Source organism: Oryctolagus cuniculus, chromosome 15 (assembly GCF_051225735.1).
Source record: "Oryctolagus cuniculus isolate XC-2025 breed Fujian yellow rabbit chromosome 15, ASM5122573v1, whole genome shotgun sequence".
NCBI classification, from domain to species: domain Eukaryota; kingdom Metazoa; phylum Chordata; class Mammalia; order Lagomorpha; family Leporidae; genus Oryctolagus; species Oryctolagus cuniculus.
The window spans coordinates 93,680,614-93,700,281 of record NC_142881.1 but is presented as its reverse complement, the minus strand read 5'-3'; the positions used below and the strand labels follow the sequence as shown (position 1 = coordinate 93,700,281).

The 19,668-nt window shown below is 38.5% G+C and overlaps 1 pseudogene; it reads right to left on the bottom strand.

Annotated features, from left to right (window-relative positions):
* Positions 1–18,212: 18,212 nt before the first annotated feature.
* Positions 18,213–19,668, bottom strand: LOC149122198 (beclin-1-like; annotated as a pseudogene).

Genomic DNA, 19,668 nt, shown 5'->3' with positions numbered 1-19,668 from the left:
GCTATTCAAATAGATAGAATAAAACTTTTTTATTTTTAACTTTATTAGAGAGGGAGAGAGAGAGAGAGAGAGAGACAGACTCCATCTACTGGTTCATTCCCCAAATAGCTTCAATGGACAAAGCTGGGCCTGTCTGAAGCTAGGAGCCAGCAGCTTCTTCTGTGCACAGGAAACCAAGTACATTATTTAGCACATAGAATAAGTACTAGGTATTATTGTTAGTATTGAAAAAACTACGGAAATAAACTAGGTGATAAGCTTTAAAATGCAAATTGACATTAAGAAGTCTAATAGGAAATTTCTACGTTCATGAAAATACTCTAAATTTTCTCACCATTAACTTTATACTCAATAAAATATTTTGAATTCATATTAAAAATAAATGTATAAATGTTATCATAAAAATCAATTGCTGTATTATAAGATCCCTCTAATTATAAATGCCTGTGACTCTTAAATAATTAGCATTTATTGACTTCTTTTCACCTAAGAAAGCATCATAATTCACACTTACTTGACTTTTATGTATAAATACATGCTTTTGCAAGAGCCGTATAATGTATTTAGGGTATATACCTTGCTTCCAGTAAAGTTGCGATGCTCAGTCCTGTAAGCCATGAACAAGACAGTTTCAATTCTTCAGCATTACACACAGCTGTAAATTCCAGTAGCATAGCAGAAGTATTATCAGTATATACAAAGGAAGATAGAGGTTTACAAAATTTTTGGAAAGGCATTAGTATAGTAAATATATTTATTTCTAAAGTTATACCATTTGAATATTTAGAACAGGAAAACTGATAGGGCATGCACGGAGGGTCTGGGAAAAAGATAGTTTAATAAAAGTGGAGTTATTGTAGTCTCAGGGAAAGGCTCAAAAAAAATTGCAGAGGAAACTCTTCTGGATCTAGTGGATGTGACACGGAGGACCTACAGGGAGAACAAGGATGCCTACAGCTCAGAAGCCCAGCCGCAGAGTCTGCACACCAGTGCTGGAAGGGGAGGTGAGACAAAAACCTCAGTAGCCTGAGACATTGGCAGGGAAATGGCAGAAAGAACCTAGAGGGAACAAGGCTTGAAGCTCCGCTGGAGAAAATTCACCAGGCTAACTGGAGGAGAGAAAAAAATGAATAAATAAGCAGAACCAGCAAGGACACTAGCCTCTCTCTCCACTCACCTTACAAAGCTGAGCAAGACAAAGCTCAGGCACCATTTTGGACATATGTAAAGCAGTGCCTGCCATCAGCCAAGCAGAAAAACCTGGCTCTGGTGGGGAGAAATAACAGGAGGTTAGGACCTAGTGAAGGTGTGGAGCTAATGAACTGAGACTATGAAAACCTGAGGGTGGGCTAGAGAACTCATGGAGCACACAAACTTGGTAACCTTGGCAACCTGGTGAGAGAATGCAGAGAAATTTGAGACCACACTGAGGGCTGCATAGACACTTTGTGTAGTCCTTAGGGTAGAGTGGACAAATACACACAGGGGCCAGATTTCATACATCGAGGACACTCAATTCTGCTCAACTGTGCAGAACTACTTCCCTTCTGAGTCAAAAAAAGAGAGAGAGAGAGAGTGAGCTACAAAGAGAGAGGACAACCTTGGTGAGTCACCTTTGGCACACCCTTAACCCTGAAGAACCAGAGCTCTCTGGCCACACCCATCACAGCCTCTAAGGATCCATCAAAAGCTGACAGTCCACAAATCTAGAGTCATAGTATAATGAGAAAAACCACTACAGTGAAGAAACCAAAGAATATCTCCACAATGACAAACAAAAAATGCAGAAACCGAGGAAACAAGGAAGACACTATGATGCCCCCAAATGAACAAGACATCCCAAGACTGTCTTGTTCAAGATTATGAAGATGATGAGAAAGAAGAAATGCAAACAGATCTCAAAAAATTGATAAGAACATCAAGAAGTTCTCAAAAACAAATTCTTGAACTACAAAAATCCTTATTAGACAGGATAGCAAATCTCTCACACGAAAAAGGAATATTAAGGAGGAATCAAAATGAAATGAAGCAACTAGTAGAACATGAAACTGTGATAGTGAAGAGAAATCATAATGAAATGAAGAATTCAAGAGATCAAATGACAAACACATTAGAGAGCCTTAAAAACAGAATGAGTGAAGCAGAAGAGAGAATATTGGACTTAGAAGATAGAGAACAGGAAAGTATACAGTCAAACCAAAGAAAAGAAGAGGAAATTAGAAATCTAAAAAATATTGTTGGGAATCAACAGGATACTATTTAAAAACCCAACATTCGGGTTCTAGGAGTCCCTGAAGGCATGGAGATGTAGAAAGGATTAGAAGGCCTTTTTAGTAAGATATTAGCAGAAAATTTCCCAGGTTTGAAGGACAGAGACATCCTAGTACAGGAAGCTCATAGAACCCCTAATAAACATGACCAAAAGAGATCTCCACCATGACACATTGTAATTAAACTCACCACATAAAGAAAGATCCTAAAATGTGCAAGAGAGAAACGTCAGATTACTCTCAGAGGATCTCCAATTAGACTCACAGCAGACTTCTCATCAGAAACCCTACAGGCTATGAGGGAATGGTGAGACATAGCCCAGGTACTAAGAGAGAAAAACTGCCAGCCCAGAATACTATATCCTGCAAAGCTCTCATTTGTGAATGAAGGTGAAATAAAGACCTTTCATAGCAAACAGATTGAAAGAATTCATCACCACTCATCCAGCCATGCAAAAAAATGCTTAAAGATGTGCTGCAAACAGAGAAACGCACGGCCATCAGTATGAAAGAAGGTAAAGGAAGAAAACCTCCCAGTAAAAAATCATAGGAAGCTCAAACCATATACTAGAAAATATCTGGGAAAACAACAGGGCAAAGTTACCACTTATCAATAGTCAAATTCAATGTTAATGGACTCAACTCTCCACAGACTGGCTGAATGGATTAAGGAACAAAACCCATCAATTTGCTGCCTACAAGAAACACATCTTTCCAACAAAGATGCATACAGACTGAAAGTGAAAGGTTGGAAAAATATACTCCATGCCATCAGAAACCAAAAAGAGAAGGTGTAGCCATATTAATATCAGACAAATTAAACTTTAATACAAAAACTGTTAAGAGAGACAAAGAGGGACACTATATAATGATTAAGGGTTCAATTCAACAGGAAGATGTAACTATTATAAATATATATGCACCTAATTACAAGGCACCAGTTTATTTAAAAGACATGTAAAGGGTCATAAACGGAGACATAGATTCCAATACAACAGTACTGAGGGATTTCAATACTCCACTCTCAGAAATAGACAGATCAACAAGACAGAAGATCAACAAGAAACCAGCAGATTTAATTGACACTATTGCCCAAATGGATCTAACAGATATCTACAGAACTTTCAATCCTATATTTAAAGAATTTACATTCTTCTCAGCAGTGCATGGAACCTTCTCCAGGATTGACCACATACTAGGCCATAAAGCAAATGTCAGCAAATTTAAAAGAATTAGAATCATACCATGCAGCCTCTCAGAACATAACGGAATGACGTTGGAAATTAGCAACTCAGGAATCCCTAGAGAGTATGCAAACACATGGAGACTGAACAACATGCTCCTGAATAAACAATGGGTCATAGAAGAAATCAAAAGAGAAATCAAAAACTTTCTGGAAGTAATGAAGATAACAACACAACATATCAAAACTTATGGGATACGGCAAAAGCAGTGATAAGAGGAAAGTTTATAGCAATAGGTGCCTACATCAAGAAATTGGAAAGGCACCAAATAAATCAGTTTTCAATGCATCTCAAGGATCTAGAAAATCTGCAGCAAACCAGACCCAAATCTAGTAGGAGAAGAGAAATAATTAAAATCAGAGAAGAAATCAACAAGATTGAATCCAAAAAATCATTACAAAAAATCAGCGAAGTGAAGAGCTGGTTTTTTGAAAAAATAATCAAAATTGACACCCCATTGGCCCAACTAACTAAAAAAAATTAGAGAAAAGACCCAAATCAATAAAATCAGAGATGAACAAGGAAATGTAACAACAGACACCACAGAAATAAAAAGAATCATCAGATATTACTACAAGGACTTATATGCCAGCAAAGAGGGAAATCTATCAGAAATGGATAATTTCCTGGACATACGCAATATGCCTAAATTGAACCATGAAGCCATACAAAACCTAAATAGACCCATAACTGAGAAAGAAATTGAAACAGTAATAAAGTCCCACCCAACAAAGAAAAGCCCAGGACCAGATGGATTCACTGCTGAATGCTAGCAGACATTTAAATAAGAACTAACTCTATTTCTTCACAAAGTATTCAGAACAATCAAAAAAGATGTAATCCTCCATAATTCTTTCTATGAAAGCAGCATTACCTGAGCCAGTGAAAGAAGCAGCATTGAAAGAAAAATGCAGACCAATATCCCTGATGAACATAGATGCAAAAATCCTCAATAAAATTCTCGCCAATAGAAAGTAACAACACTTACACAAATATCCACTCAACATGAATTAAAGACCTAAATCTATGACCCAACACCATCAAATTATTAGAGAACATTGGAAAAACCCTGCAAGATATCAGCACCGGCAAAGACTTCTTGGAAAAGACCCCAGATGCACAGGCATTCAAAGCCAGAATTAACATTTGGGATTGCATCAAATTGAGAAGTTTCTGTACTGCAAAAGAAACAGTCAAGAAAGTGAAGAGGCAACCGACAGAATGGGAAAAAATATTTGCAAACTATGCTACTGATAAAGAATAACCAGAATCTACAAAGAGATCAAGAAACTCCACAACATCAAAACCAACAACCCACTTAAGATATGGGTCAAGGACCTCAATAGACATTTTTCAAAAGAGGAAATCCAAATGTCCAACAGGCACATGAAAAAATGTTCAAGATCACTAGCAATCAGGGAAATGCAAATCAAAACCACAATGAGGTTTCACTTCACCTCCGTTAGAATGATTCAAATACAGAAATCTACCAACAATAGATGCTGGAGATGTTCTGGGGAAAAAGGGACACTAACCCACTGTTGGTTAAAATGCAAACTGGTTAAGTCACTATGGAAGTCAGTCTAGAGATCCCTCAGAAACCTGAATATAACCCTACCATTCAACCCAGCCATCCCACTCCTTGGAATTTACCCAAAGGAATTTAAATTGGCAAATAATAGAGCTGTCTGCACCACAATGTTTATTGCAGCTCAATTCACAATAGCTAAGACCTGGAATCAACCTAAATGCCCATCAACAGAAGACTGGATTAAGAATTTATGGGATATGTACTTTATAAAAAAAAAATGAAATCCAGTCATTTGCAACAAAATGGAGGAATCTGGAACACATCATGCTGAGTGAAATAAGCCAATCCCAAAGGGACAAATATCATATGTTCTCCCTGACCGGTGACAACTAACCGAGCACCTAAAAGGAAATCTGTTGAAGTGAAATGGACACTATGAGAAACAATGACTTGCTCGGCCCTTGTCCTGACTGTCAAGGAACAATTTACTACTTTATTCCTTTTAATATTTTATTGTTCTGCTTAATACTATTGGTTGAACTATTTAATTAACAGAAAATTATTCTTAGGTGTTTAAATGTAACTGAAAAGTGATCCCCATTAAATATAAGAGTGGGAATAAGAGAGGGAGGAGTTGTACAGTACAGCACTTGCTCAATTTGACTTACCCCTCATGGTAGAGTTAGAAATGTGCCAGGGGATTCCTATTCAATCCCATCAAGGTGGCATGTACCAATGCCATCTCACTAGTCAAAATGATCATATTCAGTTCATAATTGATCATAGTGATAGTATTAAGTGTCAAAAGAAACACATAAAGAAGACTAGTGTCTGCCAATATTAACTGATAGAATTAAAAAGGAGAGAACAATCCAACATGGGAAATGGGATACACAATAGACTCCTAGAATAGCAGATGTCCTAAAAAGCATTCAATCTGACCAAAATGCCCATGAGAGTATTTCAGACATAGAAAGTCAAGGCACTGTGGCAAAAAAAATGACGTAAGTGAAAGATCTCTGTGAGTGAGATCCCAGAGGAAAGAATGGGCCATCAAAGAAGGAGGTAACTTTCTCTGATGGGAGGAGAGAACTTCTACTTTGACTATGACCTTGTCTAAATAAAATCAGAGTTGGCGAACTCAAGAGGCTTCCATAGCCTTGGCAGCTCATGACAAGAGCCTAGGGTGATTACTGATGTCATAAATAAGAGTGTCAATTGTTAAATCAACAACAGGAGTCACTGTGCACTTACTCCTCATGTAGGATCTCTGTCCTTAATGTTGTACTATGTGAATTAATGGTATAACTAGTACTCAAACAGTACTCTATATTTTGTGTTTCTGTGTGGGCGCAAACTGTTGAAATATTTACTTAGTATATACTAAATTGATTTTCTGTATATAAAGATAATTGAAAATGAATCTTGATGTGAATGGGATGAGAGAGGGAGGTGGAGATGGGATGGTTGTGTGTGGGAGGGAGGTTATGGGGGGGGGGAGCTGCTATAATCCAAAAGTTGTACTTTGGAAATTTATTGAATAAAAGTTAAAAAAATAAAAAATAAAATATGTAAAAAATAAACTTAATTCCCAAAACCATCACATTACTAGAGAAAAACATAGAAGGAAGGATATGAGATACTGGCCTAGGCAAAGAATTCTTGGGTACGATCCCAGAAGCACAGGTAATAAAGGAAACACAAATAGACAAATGTGATTACATCAAGCAAGAATTTGCTGCACAAAAAATGAAATAATTAACAAAGTGAAGAGGTAATCAACAGAATGGGAGAAAATATTTGCATCCAATAAATTATTAATATCAAAGATATATAAGGAGCTCAAGAAATTTAACAACAAACACACAATCAAGTTAAAAATATACAAATGGCATGAATAAACATTTTTCAAAGGATGAAATAAAAATGGCCAACAGAAGATGAAAAAAAATTCAGGATCACTACTCATTAGGGAAATGCAAATAAAAATCACAATGAGATGTCACCTCACCCCAGTTAGCATCGCTATCATCCAAAATCAAAAAATGACAAATGCTGGCCATTATCAATCATAAATATTCTGAAATAAGCATTAAAACATTTATCTAGTTTTCTAGTGCCTTTCAGTGTATACATCATAGTCTGTTTCTTTGGTTTGTTTATTCTCATCTCCCTCTTTTTAAACATAGAATTGTTCTACAGCTCAATCTTTGATATTCTTTCTAATGACTTTTGCTACCTTGTGTGTACTAATGATTTCCAAATTTGTCTCTCCAGAGCAGGAACCCTCTGTCATTCAGTTTGGTATATCATACTGCATACTTGAGATCTGTCTTTGGTTATCTATTGTGTATTTAAATCCTAACAGGTCCAAAATGTTACTAATGTTATTCTTTCTCATACCTGTCCCCTATATAGTCTTTCTTACTTAAAACTCTAAAAGTAAAATCTACTCTCAGTATGTTTTAAAACCTGTCTTCTGGATATGGCAGCAAAAAAAAGTGACCTAAATAAAAGATCTCTGTGAGTAAGATCCTAGAGGAAAGAATGGGCCAGCAAAGAAGGAGGTAATTTTCTCTAAAGGGAGGAGAGAACTTCCACTTTGACTATGACCTTGTCTGAATAAGATCAGAGTTGGTGAACTCAAGAGGCTTCCATAGCCTTGGAAGCTCATGACAAGAGCCTAGGGTGATTACTGATGTCATAAATAAGAGTGTCAATTGTTAAATCAACAACAGGAGTCACTGTGCACTTACTCCCCATGTAGGATCTCTGTCCTTAATGTGTTGTACTATGTGAATTAATGGTATAACTAGTACTCAAACAGTACTCTATATTTTGTGTTTCTGTGTGGGCGCAAACTGTTGAAATATTTACTTAGTATATACTAAATTGATCTTCTGTATATAAAGATAATTGAAAATGAATCTTGATGTGAATGGGATGAGAGAGGGAGGTGGAAGTGGGATGGTTGCAGGTGAGAGGGAGGTTATGGGGGGAAAAAGCCACTATATTCCAAAAGTTGTATTTGGAAATTTATATTTATTAAATAAATGTTAAAAATAAAAATAAAAATAAATTAAAAACTGTCTTTCTGGCCGGAATTCCAGGATTTGAATTTGGGGTCTGCTGCATGTGGGCTGTATGGGTTTAGGCAAACTACTTGGCTTTCTTGTACCTAGTTAATTCCTGTACAGGATGCCTAATATGTTACCTACCTCACAGAACTGTGAGGACTAACAATGGTTTAACACATGAACAATGCTTAATACAACACTTTGTAATTCTGTATTATATCCTGAAAAGTCTATTATCATCAATACAAAGGTTTCTCTCAGAGTGACACCTTCCAAAATAGATTTTAGTGACATAGAATTTTGAAAATAGCAATGACAATCAAACCTGGTTTATTTATTCCTACATATAATGAAAGTAGCATTGTCTTTTCACTTTTGCTTTGATAGAAAGTTTGATGTAAAGTTAATTACTTATTATTAGTAGTGTATTTTCCTTGTTCCTACATGTTGCTCTTAAATTTAATCTCACTTGTAGAATATTACTATATATTAAATTCTCTATGTACCTTATAAATAGGAGAAATAAAATTTAAAGGTACAGGTAATAAATAAAAATATAATAACTTTAAATATTCTTTGCATTTTGTATTTTTAATGTTTGCCTGAAAATTATTTTATATCATTTCAGATAAAGCAGCTAATGGAAATAAACAAATTTTTAAAAATATTTAAAAGTGGGGGGGCAGAGCCAAGATGGCGGAATAGTGAGGGCGTGCACCGATAGTCCGGGAAAATTTAGTTTAATAAAAGGGGAGTTACGGTAGCCGCAGAAAAAAGAACCAGGAAAAAATTGCACGGGAATCGTGAATCGGAGGACCTACTGGGAGAACAAGGTCGCCCACCGCGCGGAAGCCAAGTCACGGGACCGAGCCGCAGAAGCCCCAGTGCTCCAAGGGGAGTGCATGCCACACAGACAACAGCGGGGAGACTTGGGACGCTCAGGGCTCCGAGTCCACACATCAGCGCTGGAAGGGGAGGTGAGCTCAATAACCCGAGACATTGGTGGGGAAACAGGGGTCAGAATCTAGAGGGGGGCCGGAAAGTGCAGCAAACTCACTACCGGAAAGAAGGGGAAAAAAAAAAAAGCTTCGGGGTTTCTCTTCCCCCTAACCTTGCAAAGGTTACAAGGCTGCAAGGCTAGAAGAATTCCCAAGAGACAAAGAGCAGGCCTGCTCTCTGGATTTACATATCAATGGGGGAGAGCTAAGGAACTGAGTCACTACAATTCAGTAGCCTAGGCAACCCAGTGGGAGTCCAGAGGAGCCAAAGACTGGAAGCTAAATACCATCAATTCTGCACAGCCGTGCCCTGTGGTGTTACTTACCCCCTGAATAAATAAAATAAATAAATAAATAAAAAGAGAGAGATTTACCACGCATAACCTGAGGGTGTCACCTTTGCACACCCTTAACCTGGAAGAACCAGGCAGAGCTCTCAGGCCGCACCCATCTCAAGCCTCCAAGGCTCCTCCAACAGCAGGCAGTCCACTTAACACAGACACAGTATAAAAAAAAAAAAAAAAAAGAAAAAAAACGCACAGTGACGCAAGAAGAATTAACTATGCCGAGTAACAAACACAGAAATAGAGGGAGCAAGATCAACAATGACACTATGATGCCTCCAAATAAGCAAAAAACCCCAAGCCAAGAGTATGAAGATGATGAGATAGAAGAAATGCAAGATACGGATTTCAAAAAATTTATGATAAGAACATTTAGAAGTTTTCAAAAGCAAATCCTTGAACTACAGAAATCCTTAATGGACAAGATTGAAAATCTCTCTCGTGAAAACGAAATTTTAAGGAAGAGTCAAAATGAAACTCAGAAACTAGTAGAACAGGAAAGTGTTATAGTGAAGAGAAATCAAAATGAAATGAAGAGCTCAATAGATCAAATGACAAACACATTAGAAAGCCTTAAAAACAGAATGGGTGAAGCAGAAGAGAGAATATCGGACTTAGAAGATAGAGCACAGGAAAACATACAGTCAAACCAAAGAAAAGAAGAGGAAATTAGAAACCTAAAAAATATTGTTGGGAATCTACAGGATACTATTAAAAAAACCAACATTCGAGTTCTAGGAGTCCCTGAAGGCATGGAGAGAGAGAAAGGATTGGAAGGCCTTTTTAGTGAGATACTAGCAGAGAACTTTCCAGGTTTGGAGAAGGACAGAGATATCCTAGTACAGGAAGCTCATAGAACCCCCAATAAACATGACCAAAAGAGATCCTCACCACGACACGTGGTAATTAAACTTACCACAGTGAAACATAAAGAAAAGATCCTAAAATGTGCAAGAGAGAAACGTCAGATTACTCTCAGAGGATCTCCAATCAGACTCACAGCTGACTTCTCATCAGAAACCCTACAAGCTAGGAGGGAATGGCGAGACATAGCACAGGTGCTAAGAGAGAAAAATTGCCAGCCCAGAATATTATATCCTGCCAAGCTCTCATTTGTGAATGAAGGTGAAATAAAGACCTTTCATAGCAAACAGAAATTAAAAGACTTTGTGGCCACTCGTCCGGCCCTGCAAAAGATACTTAAAGATGTGCTACACTCAGAAACACAGAAACACGGCCATCAATATGAAAGAAGGGAAAGGAAGAACACCTACCAGTAAAAGAGCATGGGAAGCTCAAAGCATATACTAGAAAATATTTCCGGGAAAATGGCAGGGCAAAGTCACTACGTATCAATAGTCACATTGAACATTAATGGTCTGAATTCTTCAGTTAAAAGACACCGTTTAGCTGACTGGCTCACAGAACACAACCCAACTATTTGTTGCCTACAAGAAACACATCTCTCTAACAAAGAGGCATGCAGACTGAAAGTGAAAGGTTGGGAAAAGATATTCCATGCCAACAGAAACCAAAAAAAAGCAGGTGTAGCCATATTAATATCAGACAAATTAAACTTTAATACAAAAACTGTTAAGAGAGACAAAGAGGGACACTATATAATGATTAACGGTTCAATTCAACAGGAAGATGTAACTATTATAAATGTATATGCACCTAATTACAGGGCACCGGTCTATTTAAAAGATATGTTAAGGGACTTAAAGGGAGATTTAGATTCCAATACAATAGTACTGGGGGACTTCAATACTCCACTCTCAGAAATAGACAGATCATCCGGACAGAAGATCAACAAGGAAACAGCAGATTTAATTGACACTATTGCCCAAATGGATCTAACAGATATCTACAGAACTTTCAACCCTACATCTACAGACTTCACATTCTTCTCAGCAGCGCATGGAACCTTCTCTAGGATTGACCACATACTAGGCCATAAAGCAAGTCTCAGCAAATTTAAAAGAATTAGAATCATACCATGCAGCTTCTCAGACCACAGCGGGATGAAGCTGGAAATTAGCAACTCAGGAAACCCCAGAAAGTATGCAAACACATGGAGACTGAACAACATGCTCCTGAATGAACACTGGGTCATTCAAGAAATCAAAAGAGAAATCAAAAACTTTCTGGAAGTAAATGAAGACAACAACACAACATATCAAAACTTATGGGATACAGCAAAAGCAGTATTGAGAGGCAAATTTATAGCAATAGGTGCCTATACCAAGAAATTGGAAAGGTACCAAATAAATGAGCTTTCAGCGCACCTCAAGGACCTAGAAAAACTGCAGCAAACCAAACCCAAATCTAGTAGGAGAAGAGAAATAATTAAAACCAGAGAAGAAATTAACAGGATTGAATCCAAAAAAAAACATTACAAAACATCAGCCAAGCGAGAAGCTGGTTTTTTGAAAAAATAAACAAAATTGACACCCCATTGGCCCAACTAACTAAAAAAAGAAGAGAAAAGACCCAAATCAATAAAATCAGAGATGAAAAAGGAAACGTAACAACAGACACCACAGAAATAAAAAGAATCATCAGAAATTACTACAAGGACCTGTATGCCAGCAAACAGGAAAACCTATCAGAAATGGATAGATTCCTGGACACATGCAATCTACCAAAATTGAACCATGAAGACATCGAAAACCTAAATAGACCCATAACTGAGACAGAAATTGAAACAGTAATAAAGGCCCTCCCAACAAAGAAAAGCCCAGGACCAGATGGATTCACTGCTGAATTCTACCAGACATTTAAAGAAGAACTAATCCCATTTCTTCTCAAACTATTCAGAACAATCGAAAAAGAGGGAATCCTCCCAAATTCTTTCTATGAAGCCAGCATCACCTTAATCCCTAAGCCAGAGAAAGATGCAGCACTGAAAGAGAATTACAGACCAATATCCCTGATGAACATAGACGCAAAAATCCTCAATAAAATTCTGGCCAATAGAGTACAACAACACATCAGGAAAATCATCCACCCAGACCAAGTGGGATTCATCCCTGGTATGCAGGGATGGTTCAACATTCGCAAATCAATCAATGTGATTCACCACATTAACAGACTGCAGAAGAAAAACCATATGATTATCTCAATTGATGCAGAGAAAGCATTTGATAAAATTCAACACCCTTTCATGATGAAAACTCTAAGCAAATTGGGTATAGAAGGAACATTCCTCAATATAATCAAAGCAATTTATAAAAAACCCACAGCCAGCATCCTATTGAATGGGGAAAAGTTGGAAGCATTTCCACTGAAATCTGGCACCAGGCAGGGATGCCCACTCTCACCACTGCTATTTAACATAGTTCTGGAAGTTTTAGCCAGAGCCATCAGACAAGAAAAAGAAATCAAAGGAATACAAATCAAGAAGGAAGAAGTCAAACTATCCCTCTTTGCAGACGATATGATTCTGTACTTAGAGGATCCAAAGAACTCTACTAAGAGACTATTGGAACTCATAGAGGAGTTTGGCAAAGTGGCAGGATATAAAATCAATGCACAAAAATCAACAGCCTTTGTATACACATGCAATGCCATGACTGAGAAAGAGCTGCTAAGATCAATCCCATTCACAATAGCTACAAAAACAATCAAATACCTTGGAATAAACTTAACCAAGGACGTTAAAGATCTCTACGATGAAAATTACAAAACCTTAAAGAAAGAAATAGAAGAGGATACCAAAAAATGGGAAAATCTTCCATGCTCATGGATTGGAAGAATCAACATCATCAAAATGTCCATTCTCCCAAAAGCAATTTATAGATTCAATGCAATACCAATGAAGATACCAAAGACATTCTTCGCAGATCTAGAAAAAATGATGCTGAAATTCATATGGAGGCACAAGAGACCTCGAATAGCTAAAGCAATCTTGTACAACAGAAACAAAGCCGGAGGCATCACAATACCAGACTTCAGGACATACTACAGGGCAGTTGTAATCAAAACAGCATGGTACTGGTACAGAAACAGATGGATAGACCAATGGAACAGAATTGAAACACCAGAAATCAACCCAAACATCTACAGCCAACTTATATTTGATCAAGGATCTAAAACTAATTCCTGGAGCAAGGACAGTCTATTCAATAAATGGTGCTGGGAAAACTGGATTTCCACATGCAGAATCATGAAGCAAGACCCCTACCTTACACCTTACACAAAAATCCACTCAACGTGGATTAAAGACCTAAATCTACGTCCTGACACCATTAAGTTATTAGAGAACATTGGAGAAACCCTTCAAGATATTGGCACAGGCAAAGAATTTCTGGAAAAGACCCGGGAGGCACAGACAGTCAAAGCCAAAATCAACTATTGGGATTGCATCAAATTGAGAAGTTTCTGTACTGCAAAAGAAACAGTCAGGAGAGTGAAGAGACAACCAACAGAATGGGAAAAAATATTTGCAAACTATGCAACAGATAAAGGGTTAATAACCAGAATCTACAAAGAGACCAAGAAACTCCACAAAAACAAAACCAACAACCCACTTAAGAGTTGGGCCAAGGACTTCAATAGACATTTTTCAAAAGAGGAAATCCAAATGGCCAACAGGCACATGAAAAAATGTTCAAGGTCACTAGCAATCAGGGAAATGCAAATCAAAAGCACAATGAGGTTTCACCTCACCCCGGTTAGAATGGCTCACATACAGAAATCTACCAACAACAGATGCTGGCGAGGATGTGGGGAAAAAGGGACACTAACCCACTGTTGGTGGGAATGCAAACTGGTCAAGCCACTATGGAAATCAGTCTGGAGATTCCTCAGAAACCTGAATATAACCCTACCATTCGACCCAGCCATCCCACTCCTTGGAATTTACCCAAAGGAGTTTAAATTGATAAACAAAAAAGCGGTCTGCACCCTAATGTTTATTGCAGCACAATTCACAATAGCCAAGACCTGGAACCAACCTAAATGCCCATCAACGGTAGACTGGATAAAGAAATTATGGGATATGTATTCTTTAGAATACTATACTGCAGTAAGAAACAACGAAATCCAGTCATTTGCAACAAAATGGAGGAATCTGGAACACATCATGCTGAGTGAAGTAAGCCAGTCCCAAAGGGACAAATAACATATGTTCTCACTGATCGGTGACAACTGACTGAACACCAAAAAGGATTCCTCCTGAAGTGAAATGGACACTAAGAGAAATGGTGACTTGATCAGCATAGCCCTGACTGCTAATGGACAACTTAATACATTATCCCTCTTAGTATTTTTTTTTGTCTGTTCTACTTAATATGACTGGTTTAATTCTGTAATTATCACACAGTTATTCTTAAGTGTTGAAAATTAACTGAAATGTGATCCCTGTTAAACATAAGAGTGGGAATAAGAGAGGGAAGAGATGTATAATTTGGGGCATGCTTGGGCTGACTTGCCCCAATTGGTAGAGTTGGAAACATACCAGGGGATTCCAATTCAATCCCATCAAGGTGGCATGTGCCAATGCCATCTCACTACTCCAAGTGATCAATTTCAGTTCACAATTGATCATAATGAAAGGACTAAGAGTCAAAGGGAGCACATAAACAAGTCTAGTATCTGCTAACACCAACCGATAGAATAAATAAAGGGGAGAGTGATCTAACATGGGAAGTGAGATACTCAGCAGACTCATAGAATGGCGGATTTCCTAAATAGCACTCTGGCCTCAGAATCAGCCCTAAAGGCACTCGGATCTGGCTGAAAAGCCCATGAGAGTATTTCAGGCATGGAAAGCCAAGACACTCTGGCAAAAAGATCTCTGTGAGTGAGATCCCAGTGGAAAGAACAGGTCTTTAAAGAGGGAGGTGCCTTTCCCTGAAGGGAGGAGAGAACCTCCACTTTGACTATGACCGTGTCTAAACAAGATAAGAGTCGGAGAACTCAAGGGGCTTCCATAGCCTTGGAAACTCATAACTGGTGCATAGGGAGATTACTGATGCCATAAACAGGAGTGTCAATTGGTAAAGTCAACAACAGGAGTCACTGTGCACTTACTCCTCATGTAGGATCTCTGTCCTTAACGTGCTGTACACTGAGGCTTAATGCTATAACGAGTACTCAAACAGTATATTTCACTTTGTGTTTCTATGGGGGTGCAAACGACTGAAATCTTTACTTAATGTACACTAAACTGATCTTCTGTAAAAAAAAAAAAAAAAGAAAGAAAGAAATTATCAATTCCCAACTTGACTCTCACTGGGATTAAACATGACAATAGGTCTGATCTGATTTCATCATCATTTAAAAAAAATCATCTATTATTTTTCAGTTTATGTTTCTGTGTGGGAGCAAACTGTTGAAATACTTACTTAAGGTATACTAAGCTGATCTTCTGTATATTAAGATAATCGAAAATGAATCTTGATGTGAATGGAAGGGGAGAGGGAGTGGGAAAGGGGAGGGTTGTGGGTGGGAGGGACGGTATGGGGGGGGGAGCCATTGTAACACATGAGTCGTACTTTGGAAATTTATATTCATTAAATAAAAGATAAAAAAAAATATTTAAAAGTATTACTATCCAGAAAAATATACATGATAAAAACACAGGTTTTACACTATGAAATTTAAAAAAAAAAAGTCAATTGTAAAGTGCAATACTAGATAACCTCATTTATGTGAAGATATTTACTTTGAAAAAATGATTAAGAAATTTAGCAGGGTATTAGTATCATTATGAAAAGAAATCAGTTCTTTTGGAAGAATTTGTGGTTTTACTCACATGAAAATAGATAATTTCTACTTCTGTAAACTTAAACATATAGTAAATATTTAATTACATTTTTGAAACAGGGTTTTTTATTTTACTGGAAAAAAGAACAAAGTCCTACAGATGGCAATGATGCATGTCCCATTCATATGAAACAGCCTTGGAAGATGATTTTCAGTGTCCTTCCTCTAAGATCTACAAATTTGGGGTCTGCTGTTGTAATGCAGTATGTGAAACCAATACTTGTGACACTGGCATCTTTCATCAGAATGATTCTGATCCAGCTTCATGTCCATGTGCCTAGGAAGTACACAGAAGACATCTCAAATACTTAAGAACCTGCCACCTGTGTAGGAGACCTTGATGAATTTCCAGACTCCTGATTTTGGCCTGGCCTAGACCCAGATTTTGTGGCCATTTTGAGTGTGAACCATTCAATAGAATCTCCCCAGTCTCTGCTTCCTTCACATCATCCTTTCCTTTCTTTATTTTCTAAAGCCTTGCTTTATTTTAAAGAGAGAGGGAGAGAGAGAGAGAGAGTCTTCCATGCACTAGTCCACTCCCCAAATGCCCCAAGGCCTTGGCTGGGCCAGGCCACAATCCAGGGGCAGCAACTCCACGTAGTTTCCCACATATGTGCCAGGGGGCAAAGCACATGGGGAATCCACTATTACTTTCCCAGGTGCTCTAACACAACTGGTTTGGAAGAAGAGCAGCCAGGACTCAAATTGGTGTTCATATGGAATGCCAGTATTATAGGGGGTGGTTCATCCCATTGTGCCCCAACAGTCCTCTCTTCCATCTTCTATGATGAGCTATTTCTAAAATACTTTACTATTTTAGAACTAGGGGTTGTGCTGTAGGTACCTTTTGTGTTGCACTATAAGAGTTCTTCATATATTCTGGATACCATTATTTGATCAGGTATATTTTCAAGTATTTTTTTGCTTTGAATTTCACTCTTTAAATAGTATTTTGAAGAGAACTTTTTTGAGCAGTTATCAGCCTGTAGGAAATCTTTTATTACAAATAATTAAATCTCTCAGTAATGTCTCCAACAGTATCAAACACCATTTCATATCACTAACAAAGAGCAGAGTAGACAATCAGGACTAGAACTGAGGGAGAAGTGTTCAGTTTCAAGTGTCTAAGCATGTCACATGATGACTATACAAAGCTTCAATGTCATTTCCCCACGTTATCCAACTGTGTCCCTCCAACATCTCTCTCAGTGGAGATAAAAGTTTCTATTTCTTTTTTTTTTACCTATTATTTAATGAATATAAATTTCCAAAGTACAGCTTATGGATTATAATGGCTTCCCCCCCATAACGTCTCTCCCACCCGCAATCCTCCCCTTTCCCGCTCCCTCTCCCCTTCCATTCACATGAAGATTCATTTTCAATTCTCTTTATATACAGAAGATCAGTTTAGCATACATTAAGTAAAGATTTCAACAGTTTGCACCCACATAGAAACACAAAGTGAAAAATACTGTTTGAGTACTAGTTATAGCATTAAATCACAATGTACAGCACATTAAGGACAAAGATCCTACATGAGGAGTAAGTGCACAGTGACTCCTGTTGTTGACTTAACAAATTGACACTCTTGTTTATGGCATCAGTAATCACTACAGGCTCTTGTCATGAGCTGCCAAGGCTATGGAAGCCCTTTGAGTTCACCGACTCTTAAGTGCAGCAAGTCGAGAGAGCTGAAGTCCAATGAGAACATGTCAATCTCAGTTCAACTAAGTTGTTTTCAGGGGAGAGAGGAAAAGGCAGGCAAGGGATAAGAGTCAAAACTTTGACAAGGGTCAGTGAGTGTACATGGCATGTGGTAGCTCTGGAGACTATCATGATACTTTAAAATAAAGTGGCTTTTGTGTTTTTTTGTCTTTTTTTGGTATTGTAGGTATAGGCTGTTTAATATTACCTAAATTTAAACTTTCTGCAAAAAAAAATTAAAGCAAATTTGAGGCAGCATCCTTAAGGAAAAAGTCATTTGTTATAAAATTGTGAGGATACCTAAGCAAGACCCTACTTGAGATTCATCAGCATGAACTTGAGAGCTTTTGTCCACTGTTCCTCAGAATTGAACTGGGTTTTGATAGAATAGGAGCCGCCACTGCCTCCTATGTCTTCAGTCTTCCCTTTCTCCACATTCATCCTGTATGGAAGACAAAAACATGTCTTGCTCTTTTCAACCTCTTCTTTAAACTCCTGCATGTGGTTCAGGAAAGCCACCACTACATAGTCAAACTTTTTGTCACAGAAAAACCACAACCCCCCAGAACAGTATAATGGAGCTCCTTAGATTTGTCTGTCAGAGACTCCAGATACGCATGATTTCCATAAGGCACCAGTCAATACCTCTGAAATTTCAGACCCATCTTATTGTCCAGGGCATGAAGCAGCAACACCATCTGGCCCCAGGCAGCATTAATCTCATTCCATTCCACAGGAACACTGGGAAGGCAATCCAGCCGGCAGTTATGGATTGTGCCAAAGAGTCCAGTGTGCCAGATATGGAAGGTCATGTTGAAGACATTGGTCTTAAGCTTGTCCAGTTGCATCTGGGCATAAGACATCTGGTTTTCTACACTTTTCAGCTCTTTATCCAGCTCCAGCTGTTGTCATTTTTTTAAAGATTTATTTATTTATTTGAAAGTCAGAGTTACACAGAGAGAGGAGAGGCATAGAGAGAGAGAGAGGTCTTCCATCCACTAGTTCACTCTCCAATTGGCTGCAATGGCTGGAGCTGATCCAATCCAAAGCCAGGAGCCAGGAGCCACGAGCTTCCTCTGGGTCTCCCATGTGGGTGCAGGGGCCCAAGGACTTGGGCCATCTTCTACTGCCCTCCCAGGCCGTAGCAGAGAGCTAGACTAGAAGTGGAGCAGCCAGGTCTCGATCCAGTGCCCATATGGGATGCCGGTGCTTCAGACCAGAGCATTAACCTTCTGTGCCACAGCGCTGGCCCCCTGTTGTCATTTAAATTCACTGTATGTTGTCTGATACCCAACTTCCTCCTTATCCAGTCTCTCAGCCTCAGCCTGGACCTTCTCCAGATTTTCTGTCACTATTTTGCGGTTTGTTCCACATCTTCCAGTTCCTGGATCAGCCTTTCCTCCTCCAAGGCCAGCTCCCTTAGCCCCTTCTGCAGCTGTTCACTGTCATCCTCATTCATTTGCTCTCAGATCTCCAAATAGCATTTGTAGTTCTGACACTCACTGTCGGTGACATGGAGCTGAGTGTCCAGCTGGTCTGAGAGAATCTGTGCATTCCACACACAGTGGGCGATCCACACCTGTCTGGCCTGACATGATGTCTAAAAGGTCCCCAGTGACCGCCAGTCTTGGGCTGAGGTTCTCCTTGGTGCTGCCATTGGGTGCCTCCCCATCAGAGTGAAGCTGTTGGCACTTTCTGTAGCCATCATAATGGCTGGGGGGTGAATCTG